The sequence below is a fragment of the Paramisgurnus dabryanus genome, chromosome 2, assembly GCF_030506205.2.
Source record: "Paramisgurnus dabryanus chromosome 2, PD_genome_1.1, whole genome shotgun sequence".
NCBI lineage: Eukaryota > Metazoa > Chordata > Actinopteri > Cypriniformes > Cobitidae > Paramisgurnus > Paramisgurnus dabryanus.
Genome location: NC_133338.1, coordinates 56,039,445 through 56,051,610, shown reverse-complemented (window position 1 = coordinate 56,051,610; position 12,166 = coordinate 56,039,445).

Genomic DNA, 12,166 nt, shown 5'->3' with positions numbered 1-12,166 from the left:
ACTTCTAAAACACCTGCTAAAAACGGCTATAAAAACCTATGTTATTCTAGGATAAATACACTTATCTCCTGAGGGTTTTCAGAAAAAATACTAAGAATTGTCAATGTTTACCAAAAACTTAATATCTAAGCCTCTGTAGCACTTAGAAACATAAAATAAAATGCATTTTAAAGGCGTGAAGTATCAGGCGCAAATGGGTTAAACTTCTCATTTAGTTTTCAAAGTCTGTCAACCACATTAAACACACGCACACACACTTGCATGCACTTTGTAACCCTCATGCTAAACACAAGCAAAGTGTCAAAAAAGTTTTTAAAACACAAGTTTTTCAAACAGGGGTATCCATAACGATTGATTGATCCCATATTCCTTTTATGTGTAAAGTGTAAACTGCAAAAAATTATTAGTATTTTTATCTTGTTTTCAGTAAAAATATCTCAAAATTCTTAAATTAAGATGAACTTTCTTTATGAGCAAATCGACCCAAGAAAATAAGTCTAGTTTTAGACCAAAAACATAAATTTAAGTGATTTTGTGCATAAAAAAATCTGCCAATGGGGTAAGCAAAAAAATCTGCCAATGGGGTAAACAAAAAAATCTTGAACATTTTTCTTAAACACTAAATTCAAAAAAATTTTGCTTACCCCATAAGCAGATTTTTTTTGCTTGTTTTATGCACAAAATCACTTAAATGTGATATTTTGGTCTAAAAACTAGACTTATTTTCTTGGGTCGTTTTACTAATCAAGAAAAGGCATCTTAATTTAAGAATTTTTAAATAATTTTACTGAAAACAAGACAAAAATACTAAGATATTTTTCTTGAAAATAATTTTTTGCAGCTTACACTCATTGTTGATTACATTGTTACACACCTACATTGTTACTGTAAAGATAGGCTGACACAAACAAACCAATTGGCAAGAGCATATCATGTTTTCCTGTGTCTGGATGTTGTGTAACTCATGACATTCTGACTGCAGTCACACAATCTGCGTGACTGCAGTGACATACTGCATACTAATCAGTTTTGTGATAAACTAGTAGTTGGTGTTAAACTGTTAAGGCTTATATATGCAGTAATTATTTTAGTGTGATTTACGAGTTTTTGTTAAAGGAACAGTATGTAAGAAATTTATATCAATGAATCATAAAATGGCCCTGATATGTCACTAGACATTAAAAAATCATTTTCATTTCAAATACTTATATCACTGACAACAGTGGTCCGGCCAGGATATTGTCATTTAAAAAGTGGAGTTGCAGCCCTCAACTGATGTTTATGTTGTCATGTTGTGTATTGGCCACCAGTTGTGTGATTGCAGTACCAGTTTTGGCCACAATCCTACATTCTGTTCCTTTAAATATTTTGTTAGGCCCTAAATAAAAACCCATGAAAATAACAAATTGCAAAAGTCACTTAATTGCTTCCCAATAACCCTTTTTTTCCAGGATGAGTTAGATGAGACTACTTGTGTGTGGGATTCCCATGTCATCAGACCATCAAAGAATGACAAAGTGTCCAGTGGTCGACCCAGAGTCATGTACATGTTCCCTAAACTCTACAGAACTGATGACTGCAGTGGAAAGAGCTGATTTACAGCTTTTTTGAGACAGACATCTACAACATCTGCAACTTCCGGATGGTTGAATCCCAATTGCATTTTCCGGCTGATGCTTATCAAGCATTGGATTTGTATCTGCACTTGAGAAATTCAATCAGATCCCCTCTCTCATTCCATCTACACGTAAATGGATAAATGATGCCTACTGATGCTGTTAATTCATCTGTTATGTGTATTATGAATCTTAGTAATTTAGAAGGTTTTATTTTTTCCCTCACATCAATCATAAACAGGGAAATATGGACACAAGCACAGCAAAGAAATAAAGTATATGACATGAATGAACAATTGTAATTTTTATTTAAAAGTATTGGATATTTTGAGTATGTTTCCCATGTGAGGCTTCAACAAAAACAGCCATTGGTATTTGCAATTAAAACAAGTGAATGTGTGAAATGCAATATTCTGCAGTATTGTACAGTAATAAAAGCTTCCATGAAAAGGCATAACATAAATATAACAAAAATGTATCTTAATAATCACTGTCCAAACGTTCTCATAAACAGCAACAGCATTTAAGTGCTACATGCAAATCTGCAAAAACTCATATTACAGAACAAGCATTGATGCTTAATAACAAATAAGTAAAAGTTTAACAATTTTACTTTCATTTAAGGACGATTCATCGCGATTAATTTATAGCAGAACAAAAGTTTTTGTTTACATCATATATCTGTGTGAACTGTGTATAATTATAATAATTATGTTTATATAAATATGCACACATGCATGTATAATTTTAAGGGAAAAAAATTATATTTTAAGAATTTATATATTAATTATACATAAATATACAAATCTATATACACATGTAAACATTTCTTAAATATATACATGCATGTGTGTGCATTTATCTATACAGTTATAGTTCACACACATATATGATGTAAACAAAAACGTTTATTCTGCTATAGATTAATCGCAATTAACTACTTCCATTACAAAAACACAACAGGACAGCACACTTCTCTAGACATCATTACTGTCCAAACTTTTTCATGAACAGCAACATGCAAATCTGCAAAATCTCATGTGTCAATACAGGCATTGATGCTTATAAAGAAATAAGTGTGACATTTCTTACATCAATTACAACAACAAACATTGATTGGCAACAGCTATCTCATGTTTTAACTCCTTTTTAAGATTCACTTTTAAGATTAACATTTATGTGTGAATGAGAAACGATTGATTGTTATTAGCAGAAAAGTGAAAAGTAACTTCATCTACATCCATTGTGAAACAATCACCAGACAATACACAGTCAAATTCTGTTCGAAATTCGGGGTATGTTCTGTAGGTGCATGGTAATTCCCAGAGGTGGGGGACTCGAGTCACATGACTTGATTCGAGTCTGACTTGAGTCACAATTTACAAGACATGCGACTTGCTTGATTAAAGTATGAAAATGACTTGACTGGGAAGACTTGACAATGACTTTTTTAATGTTTTTTAAATAAAACATATAATTGTGACGTCAGCACCACTAATCAGCATCCGTTATTTTTGACGGTACTCAAACTGCGCCAAACATGGCAGACAGTAGTTAGTCCACAAATAGTCTAGTTTGGCTATAAAGACTTTGAACTGGACCATGCCAATAAAAAAAAAAAATTGGCAGATGCAAAATATGCAACGCAAGAATATCCGACAGGACAACCACAACGTCAATAAAATAGAGCAATACTAAACACAAACAATGTAGAACAGCTTGAATACAGCATGTGTCTCCATCAGACAGTAAACAAAGCTCGGGCGCACCAGATAACACGTCAGCAGGTCTACGTCATCAGCGTCACTGCAGTCTTGGGAACACGAGATTCAAAACAGACCGGAAGAGAAGATAATGCTGAATATAGTTCAAAACATCATAAATGACCACTGATGCCACATGGACTACTTCATGATGTTTTTATTATCTTTCTGGACATGGACAGTATACCGTACATACATTTTCAATGGAGGGTCAGATAGATCTCAGACTAAATCTAAAACATCTTAAACTGTGTTTCTGAAGATGAATGGAGGTCTTATGAGTTTGGAACGAAATGAGGGTGAGTCATTTATTACAATAGTGAATCACAATACAATCGCTTTAACGACTTTATGAAATTGTTAAAAATATTTTAAAACTGCCATTTGTAGCGAAAGCCAGGGAGCCGCTAAAGAGCCGTAATACTGCTATAACAGGTAAATATTAACTCATAATTGATGAGATAATTTGTCAATGGTGTCGAGATATTTAAGTAAGTGATAATGGCTGCCGAGGTGTCCTGTTAAACAGTATTAATGAATGAGGGGGAGGAAAAGCCTGACACGCAGTGCTTATTATACGGCTACTTTTGGTAAGTAGCATTTGTTAAAGACTGCACAACATATCTCAGATTGGGTCAGTAAAAATGTAGGCTTATATCTACTGGAGCTTACGCTTTCATGAGTTGCCTGGACTGAGTCAGCACGTGCTGCATATGAATCAAAAGATTCTCTTTTGTAGTTTCAGTCCTTTTGGTTTTCTTCTGCAAAAATCAGCAAATAATGGGATTGTACAACCATGGCACACTCTTCCTAACCTCATTGTGGGTTGACATTTTCAGTAGTGGATAAATTGATGGGTGGATGTCCAGACAGCTTTGCATACACTGCCTACATGTACAGTCACTGGCAAAAGTCTTGTCATCCCTTTAGATATTTTGGTTTTTAAAAGAAAATTCTGATATTTAGCACTTTGAGTCAAGGGACAGAACCTATTGTCAAAATGTTGGTGTCCACCACTGTAGTTCATCCAAAACAAACCAGAAGCGACTCAAAGTGCTAAACACCAGAATTTTCCTTTAAGCAAAATACACACACTTTTGGAGTTTTGTTGAGCAGATGTGTTACATTTTCATGAAGATGTCATGTGTGGCCAGGTAGCAGCTTATGCTTTCATGAGTTGCCTGGACTGAGTCAGTAGTTGCTGCATCTGAATCAGAAGATTTCTCTAGAGGATCCTCTTTTGTAGTTTCAGTCCTCCTGGTTTTCTTCTGCAAAAATAAGCAGATCAGCAACTCTTTCTAACCTCATTGTGGGTTGGCATTTACAGTAGTGGGTAAATGGATGGGTGGATGTCCAGACAGCTTTGCATACGCTGCCAACATTTACAGTCACTGACAAAAGTCATTTACCTGACGCTTTTATCCAAAGCGACTTACAATTGCTATATATGTCAGAGGTCGCACGCCTCTGGAGCAATAGGGGTTAAGTGTCTTGCTCAGGGACACAATGGTGTGCCACAGTGGATTCGAACCCATGTCTTATCCACTGTGCCATCACCACCCCATCATGTCTTGTCATTCCTTTAGATATTTTGGATTTTAAAAGAAAATTCCAATATTTAGCACTTTGTGTCTATTTTCTGGTTTGTTTTGGACAAACTATACTGGTGGACACCAAAATTTGACAATAAGTCTCGTCTTGACTTTTTGCTCCTTTATAATCGCCTTTGACTGTTTCACAATGGCTGGCTGCGGCATGCACAAACATGTCATTAAAGGGACAGTAAGTAGGGTTTTAACTGTTTTATTAATCAAATTCAATGGCTTTTTTCATAAACATGTCCTTGTTGGTGTCAAATGACCTCCAGTGATCTGACTTTTCTTAGTAAGCTTAGAATTTCTTCTCTTTACATACATTGAACGCGTAAGTCCAAGGAGGCTTCAGGAGGCTTGCCGTATTGATAAACTATAATAGCAGAGAGGGACAAAAAGCACTAGTCTACCAAAGCGTTTCCACAATGCGTTTTCATTCAGAACACGTGAACTAGCTGAAACGGACAAGGAGGTCTAAATGTGTGTGCAAATACATTGTCATTATTGAGCCAGAAATCTTAACATATTACTTGTGACAATGTTGCAATGTTACAGTAAATGGGTAACAAATAGAAACACGTGATGCCTATCATAATACAGAGGGACAGAAGTTACCCCTGCCTGCAGTCTCTACTAGACATGTGCATTTAACACTGACCCGCAGAATAACAGAGGTGAAGCACAGGCTTATAGGTGACACCCACTGAATCACAGACATGGCATAGTGGTCAGAGATCTCCTATTATCAGTTACAATCATGTACACAATGAAAAAAATATAACTACATATAATAAAAAATACATTAAATAAATTAACACAATTACAACATCAACACTCTTCTTTTCAGCTGGGGGAGACAATAGGGCTCATTTACATCTCATTTAGCTAAGCCATGCCCCCTGTAAAACCCTTTTTGAGATGTTCTAGCATCATATGTAGTATTTTATGACCAAATGACAACCCGCAAAAATAAACATGACTCTTTTACCTTTGTGGGGATCACAAGTCGAATCCAGTCGTATAATCCGTGAAATATAGATTGTTTACATCAGATTTCGCATGAATGTCTGGTAATACAATATAATATATAATCTGAAGACTATTTAAATCGTAACATGTAAGGGTATATGAGCTTACACTCCGTTAAACACATGAACCCGCCTTCAAAGTTTGTATTTAAAATAGGGAAGTAGTATAATAGATCATCCAAACAGCGCCGTCGAAAACGTGACATCCTTTAGAGAGGTTACCAATGGCTCGCTCGTTCCTCCATCAGCCAATGACTTCATGGAAAATATTGATAGACAAAACATGTAGCCAATTATATGAAGAATACAACGATATCTGTGTAACTTCTGTGTGTTTGGACTCATGCTGCGCTGCAAGAACTGACATACAGATGACGTCAAAGTACCGCGAGAGCGAGTCGAAATTAAACTACTCCGTAAGATTTCTTGAAGAGCTCTCGCGGTACTTTGACGTCTTCCGACTGCGGCGCCGCATAAAGTCAGTGACGCGGCTGACGTACGATGCGGCTGACTGTTATTTGTTCCGCCCCAGCTTCTTTTCTTTTTCTTTTGTTTTGTGCGCCCGAGCTTTACAGTCTGGGGAGACGCAGGCTATAAGTTTGAAAAAAAAAAAAAAAACTTAGCAAACATATCTGAGGAACAGGGCAGCGCGTCACTACAGTCACGTGACTTCACGCTCGAGCCGGAAGAGAAGACAATGCTGAATAAAGTCGTAATTCTGCTATTTTTGGACCAAACTGTATTTTCGATGCATCAACACAATCTTACTGACCCACTGATGTCACATGGACTACTTTGATGATGTTTTTATTAACTTTCTGGACATGGAAACCATACATAGATTTTCAATGAAGGGGAAAGCTCTCGGACTAAATCTAACGATAAAACATCTTAAACTGTGTTCCGAAGATGAACGGAGGTCTTCCGAGTTTAGAACGACACAAGGGTGAGTCATTAATTACATTATTTTCATTTTTGGGTGAACTATCCTTATTTAGTAGTCACGCTGTTCCCTTTGGGGGCGGAGGCGAAAACACAAGCTTATACAGTATGTAAATATACACACAGACAATGACGCCCCCCGCTGCACGCCAGAATCTCCGGAAAAACAAGCCTATTTTAACCGCAAAATGTATGCTTTTAAATATACAAAAACTGCTATCTCAAACATGGAGAGGCTTCTTCGTGATCTCAACTAACAGATTCTGCAATAAAACGAAAATCACAAATTTCGAAAAAAAAACTTTGTTTCTTCTTTTCTCGAAACTTGTGCTGCCGACTTGAGTCCCTGGTTTCCGTGACGGGTCACAAATTTCAAATTTTCAGAATGCATTAAGGGATCTTCAACAGTCGAGATTCGTGAAGCGCCAACAGGAGTGATTCACAGCTGGGGTAAGTGACTCATGTATTTGTTTTTAATATTTGGTAAGTGCAGTAGTATATGAAAGTATCTATATTCGTGGTTCATTTTGGAAACCATGTTGTCGCATCCGTTCTCCGTTCGCGGGGGCAAATGATACCTATGCGGGGTTTGAACAGCATAGTCTCTGTAGTATTTTACACATACCCTGACGCTAAATATAGCAGCGTCAAAAACTGGCTTTCTACGTTAAGAGTTACATTCCGTGACAAAAATTAGGATTTACAGGAACTCCTTCGTCGGCGGGACGCGAATGAGACGCGGGGTTTTAGCCGCGCGGTCGTTGTAGTATTTCACACATATAACTTACCGCCTTAAAGGAATAGTCTACTCATTTTCAATATTAAAATATGTTATTACCTTAACTAAGAAGAGTTGATACATCCCTCTTTCATCTGTGTGCATGCAAGTAAGCACTGGAGCGCGCTGCGACCAGAGACGGCCTTAAGCATCTGGTGGCCCGTTTCAATAACTTATAGGAGGCCCTATCCACATAAAACATAAGCATAATAGAGCAAAAAAGCAAGGATTCCTGTTGGTTTGTATCAATGGTATATTATTTTATTACGTGCACTTGACTTTCAGCATCACGAACAGGCAGCTCAACAGAACTGATCCAACCTTATTTAATTAAAACCATACAATTATAGTTGGAATAAGCCTCGCCCCTTTCATGGACGCAAACTTATCTGCTTAATTGATTTGCGCAGTATAATTTCAGCTGTCTGGGCTGACTTAAAAAAAACAGCTCAAACATTCTCTTAAATTTTATTAATTAACAAATGCAAAGAAGAAAAAGTGTCTGACTGACACTGAACCGAACTTAACAATGGGCTAAGCGTTTTTTCAGCACCATAGACAGCTCACCTGGTAGCGGGCGTAGATTTCACCTGAGCCCTTTTTAGAAATCCAACCTTCTGTTTTTGAATGCTGAGAATGCCCTGATAAGTTAATCTTTGTCCAGCGATTTTGTCGCCTCGTGCTCAATTAAAATCTGAACGAGAGCTGACGGCATCTTTGTTCAACAGGCTATTATAAAAACAGTTTACATACTGTGATGCGGGAGCAAAACAAAAAAAGATTTCCAAGCCAAAGTAAAAAATCACCCCTTGTTTATCTAAAGTTCTTGGTCATTATGTTCATTTAATGGAACATTGTGTGGATGTTGCGTTAGAGGAAAATGCAGTCATGCACAAAATATATTAAAGGCAGTCAGTAAATGCACACAGATGTTAAACACATATTTTTTAATACAGTGAAATACTGCATTAAGGTTAGTATAAAATCCAATCATATTATTTTTAAAAAAAACCATTGAAATCAGCCCCTAAAAAGTTTATTATTAAAAACCTGGAATCGCACTTGCATAGCCAAGCCTGATGAGAGAGAGCATGGTCGAATTCAAAACTGCTTTCTTGCGCCCTTGAAGGGAACTTCGGGAAGGGAACGCCGCTTAAACTCAGTCCAGATAAAATGACGTTGTTTTCATTGCTCTATTCTCCAAAGGCTATTTTAGCGGTCACATTCACGCAATGAGAGACACAATTACGCAACTCTATGCACAGCTCTGATCTTCGAAGGGAATAGGGGAAAGGGAAGAGTACTTCCCTTGATACAGTTCCAAAACCAGTTACTGTTAAGTTCGCACTTCTGAACATCCGTTCACTTAAGAACAAATCCTTTTTAGTTAATGATCTTATCACCACTAACAACCTGGACTTTATGTTTCTAAATGAAACTTGGTTAGATGACAGCTGCAGTGCTACAGTCCTCAATGAATCAGCCCCACCCAACTTTACCTTTATAAATGTCTGTAGAGCTGTTAGAAGGGGTGGAGGAATAGCTGCTTTATTCAAAGATGCCTTTCAGTGCAAGCAAGTGTTACTTGGTGATTACCAGTCTTTTGAATATTTGTGTATTGCTCTAAAAGGTACACCACGCATTCTGTTTACAATTATTTATAGACCTCCCAAATACACCTCAGCATTTGTTGATGAATTCACAGAACTTTTATCAACAATTTCCTCTGAATTTGATTATTTTGTTATTGCTGGAGATTTCAATATTCATATAGACAATTCAGAAAACAATACTGCGATTGAACTGTTAAATGTTTTAAACACTTTTGATCTGACCCAGCACGTGCAAGGTCCTACACACAATCGGGGACACACTCTTGATCTGCTCATTAGCAAGGGTCTAAACATTTCATCCACTGTAATCAAGGATGAAGCGCTATCCGACCATTTCTGTGTTTACTTTGATTTATTGATCTGTCCCGCCACTGATGCTAGATCTGTCTATATCAAAAAAAGGTTCATAAATGAGAACACCAGTGAGGTATTTATGAATGCTATGTCAATGTTGCCAAACATATCGGCAGACTCTGTTGATGTTCTCCTTGAAAACTTTAACATAAAAGTTAAAGATGCTATTGATGATATAGCTCCAGTAAAGGTCAGGGTGATCACTGGCAGACGTAAAGCACCCTGGAGAAACACAACAGCAGTACAGCACATGAAAAGAACATGCAGAAAAGCTGAACGTATGTGGCGGAAAACAAAACTTGAAGTACATTATAGCATCTATAAGGACAGTCTTCGTGCTTTCAATGTAGAACTAGGCACAGCTAGACAGACCTTCTTCTCCAATATTATAAATAACAACATAAACCACACTCGCACTCTTTTTGCTACTGTAGAGAGACTAACAAACCCCCCAAATCAAGTTCCTAGTGAAATGCTCTCTGACAACAAATGCAATGAGTTTGCAACCTTTTTCTCTGAGAAGATCAGTAATATCAGAATGGCAATCAATACGACCTCAAATTGTACTGTGGTCAGTCAGATATCATTGCAACAACCTCAGAAATGAGCCATTCTCTCAGAATTTGACATAATTGATATAAAAACCTTGGAAGAAACAGTACAACATCTTAAAGCATCAACTTGCAGCCTTGACACTCTCCCCACATCTTTTCTCAAAAAGGTACTTAACTGCTTAGAAACTGACCTCTTAAAAATAGTAAACACCTCTCTGATCACAGGCACTTTTCCAGAGTCATTAAAAACAGCAGTTGTTAAGCCTCTCCTAAAAAAGAGTAACCTAGACAAAACCATACTTAGCAACTACAGACCTATCTCAAATCTTCCGTTTATAAGCAAGATCGTTGAAAAGGTTGTTTTCAATCAGCTGAACAAATTCTTAAACTCAAATGGCTATCTGGACAACTTTCAATCTGGTTTCCGTCTGCATCACAGCACAGAGACAGTGCTCCTAAAGATAATAAATGATATTCGCTTAAACTCTGATTCAGGTAAAATATCAGTGCTGGTGCTACTAGATCTTAGTGCTGCCTTTGACACAGTAGATCACACCATACTCATACATAGACTGGAAAACTGGGTAGGGCTCTCTGGGATGGTTCTCAAATGGTTTAAAACATACCTACAAGGAAGAGGTTACTATGTGAACATAGGTAACCATAAATCTGAGTGGACATCCATGACATGTGGAGTCCCACAGGGTTCAATTCTTGCACCTCTTCTGTTTAATTTGTATATGCTCCCACTTGGTCAAATAATGAAAAAGAACCAAATTGCTTACCACAGCTATGCAGATGACACCCAGATATACTTAGTCCTGTCACCCAATGACTACAGCCCCATTGACTCTCTATGTAAATGCATTGATGAAATTAACTGTTGGATGCGTCAAAACTTCCTCCAGTTAAACAAAGACAAAACTGAAGTCATTGTATTTGGAAATAAAGATGAAACTCTCAAAGTTAACACATACCTTGACTCTAGGGGTCTAAAGACACAAAATAAAGTCAGAAATCTTGGTGTAATTTTAGAGTCTGACCTTAATTTCAGTAGTCACGTGAAAGCGATAAGCAAATCAGCTTACTACCATCTCAGAAATATTGCCAGAATTAGATGTTTTGTCTCAAGACAGGACTTAGAGAAACTTGTTCATGCTTTCATCACCAGCAGGGTGGATTACTGCAATGGACTCCTTACTGGGATCCCCAAAAAGACCATTAGACAGCTGCAGCTCATACAGAACGCTGCTGCCAGAATTATGACCAGAACCAAAAAATCTGAGCACATTACTCCAGTCCTCAGGTCCTTACACTGGCTTCCTGTTACATTTAGAATAGACTTTAAAGTATTGTTACTCGTTTATAAATCACTTCATGGCTTAGGACCCAAATACATGACAGATATGCTAACTGAATATAAACCTAAAAGATTACTCAGATCATTAGGATCAGGTCAGTTAGAAATACCAAGGGTTCACTCAAAACAAGGTGCGTCAGCATTTAGCTTTTATGCCACCTCTAGCTGGAATCAACTTCCAGAAGAGATCAGATGTGCTTCAACAGTAAACACTTTTAAATCTAGATTAAAAACACATCTGTTTAACTCTGCATTTACTGAATGAGCACTGTGCACTTCACACTGACTGCACCTTTAACTCAAGTCACTTTTACTCCTGTTTTATTCTTTTTAACTTTTTAAACTGTTCTATTAAAATCACATTTATTTTCTTTAATTGTTATTTTAAATTCTCATGTATCTTTGTCTTTATTGTGATCTTATCGTGTAAATCTTATTTTTACATTTTCTTTTTCTTTTTTATATATTGTTTTCTCATTTCTGTGTAAAGCACTTTGAATGACCTCTGTGTATGAAATGTGCTATACAAATAAACTTGCCTTGCCTACTTCCAATTGGTATTCTCT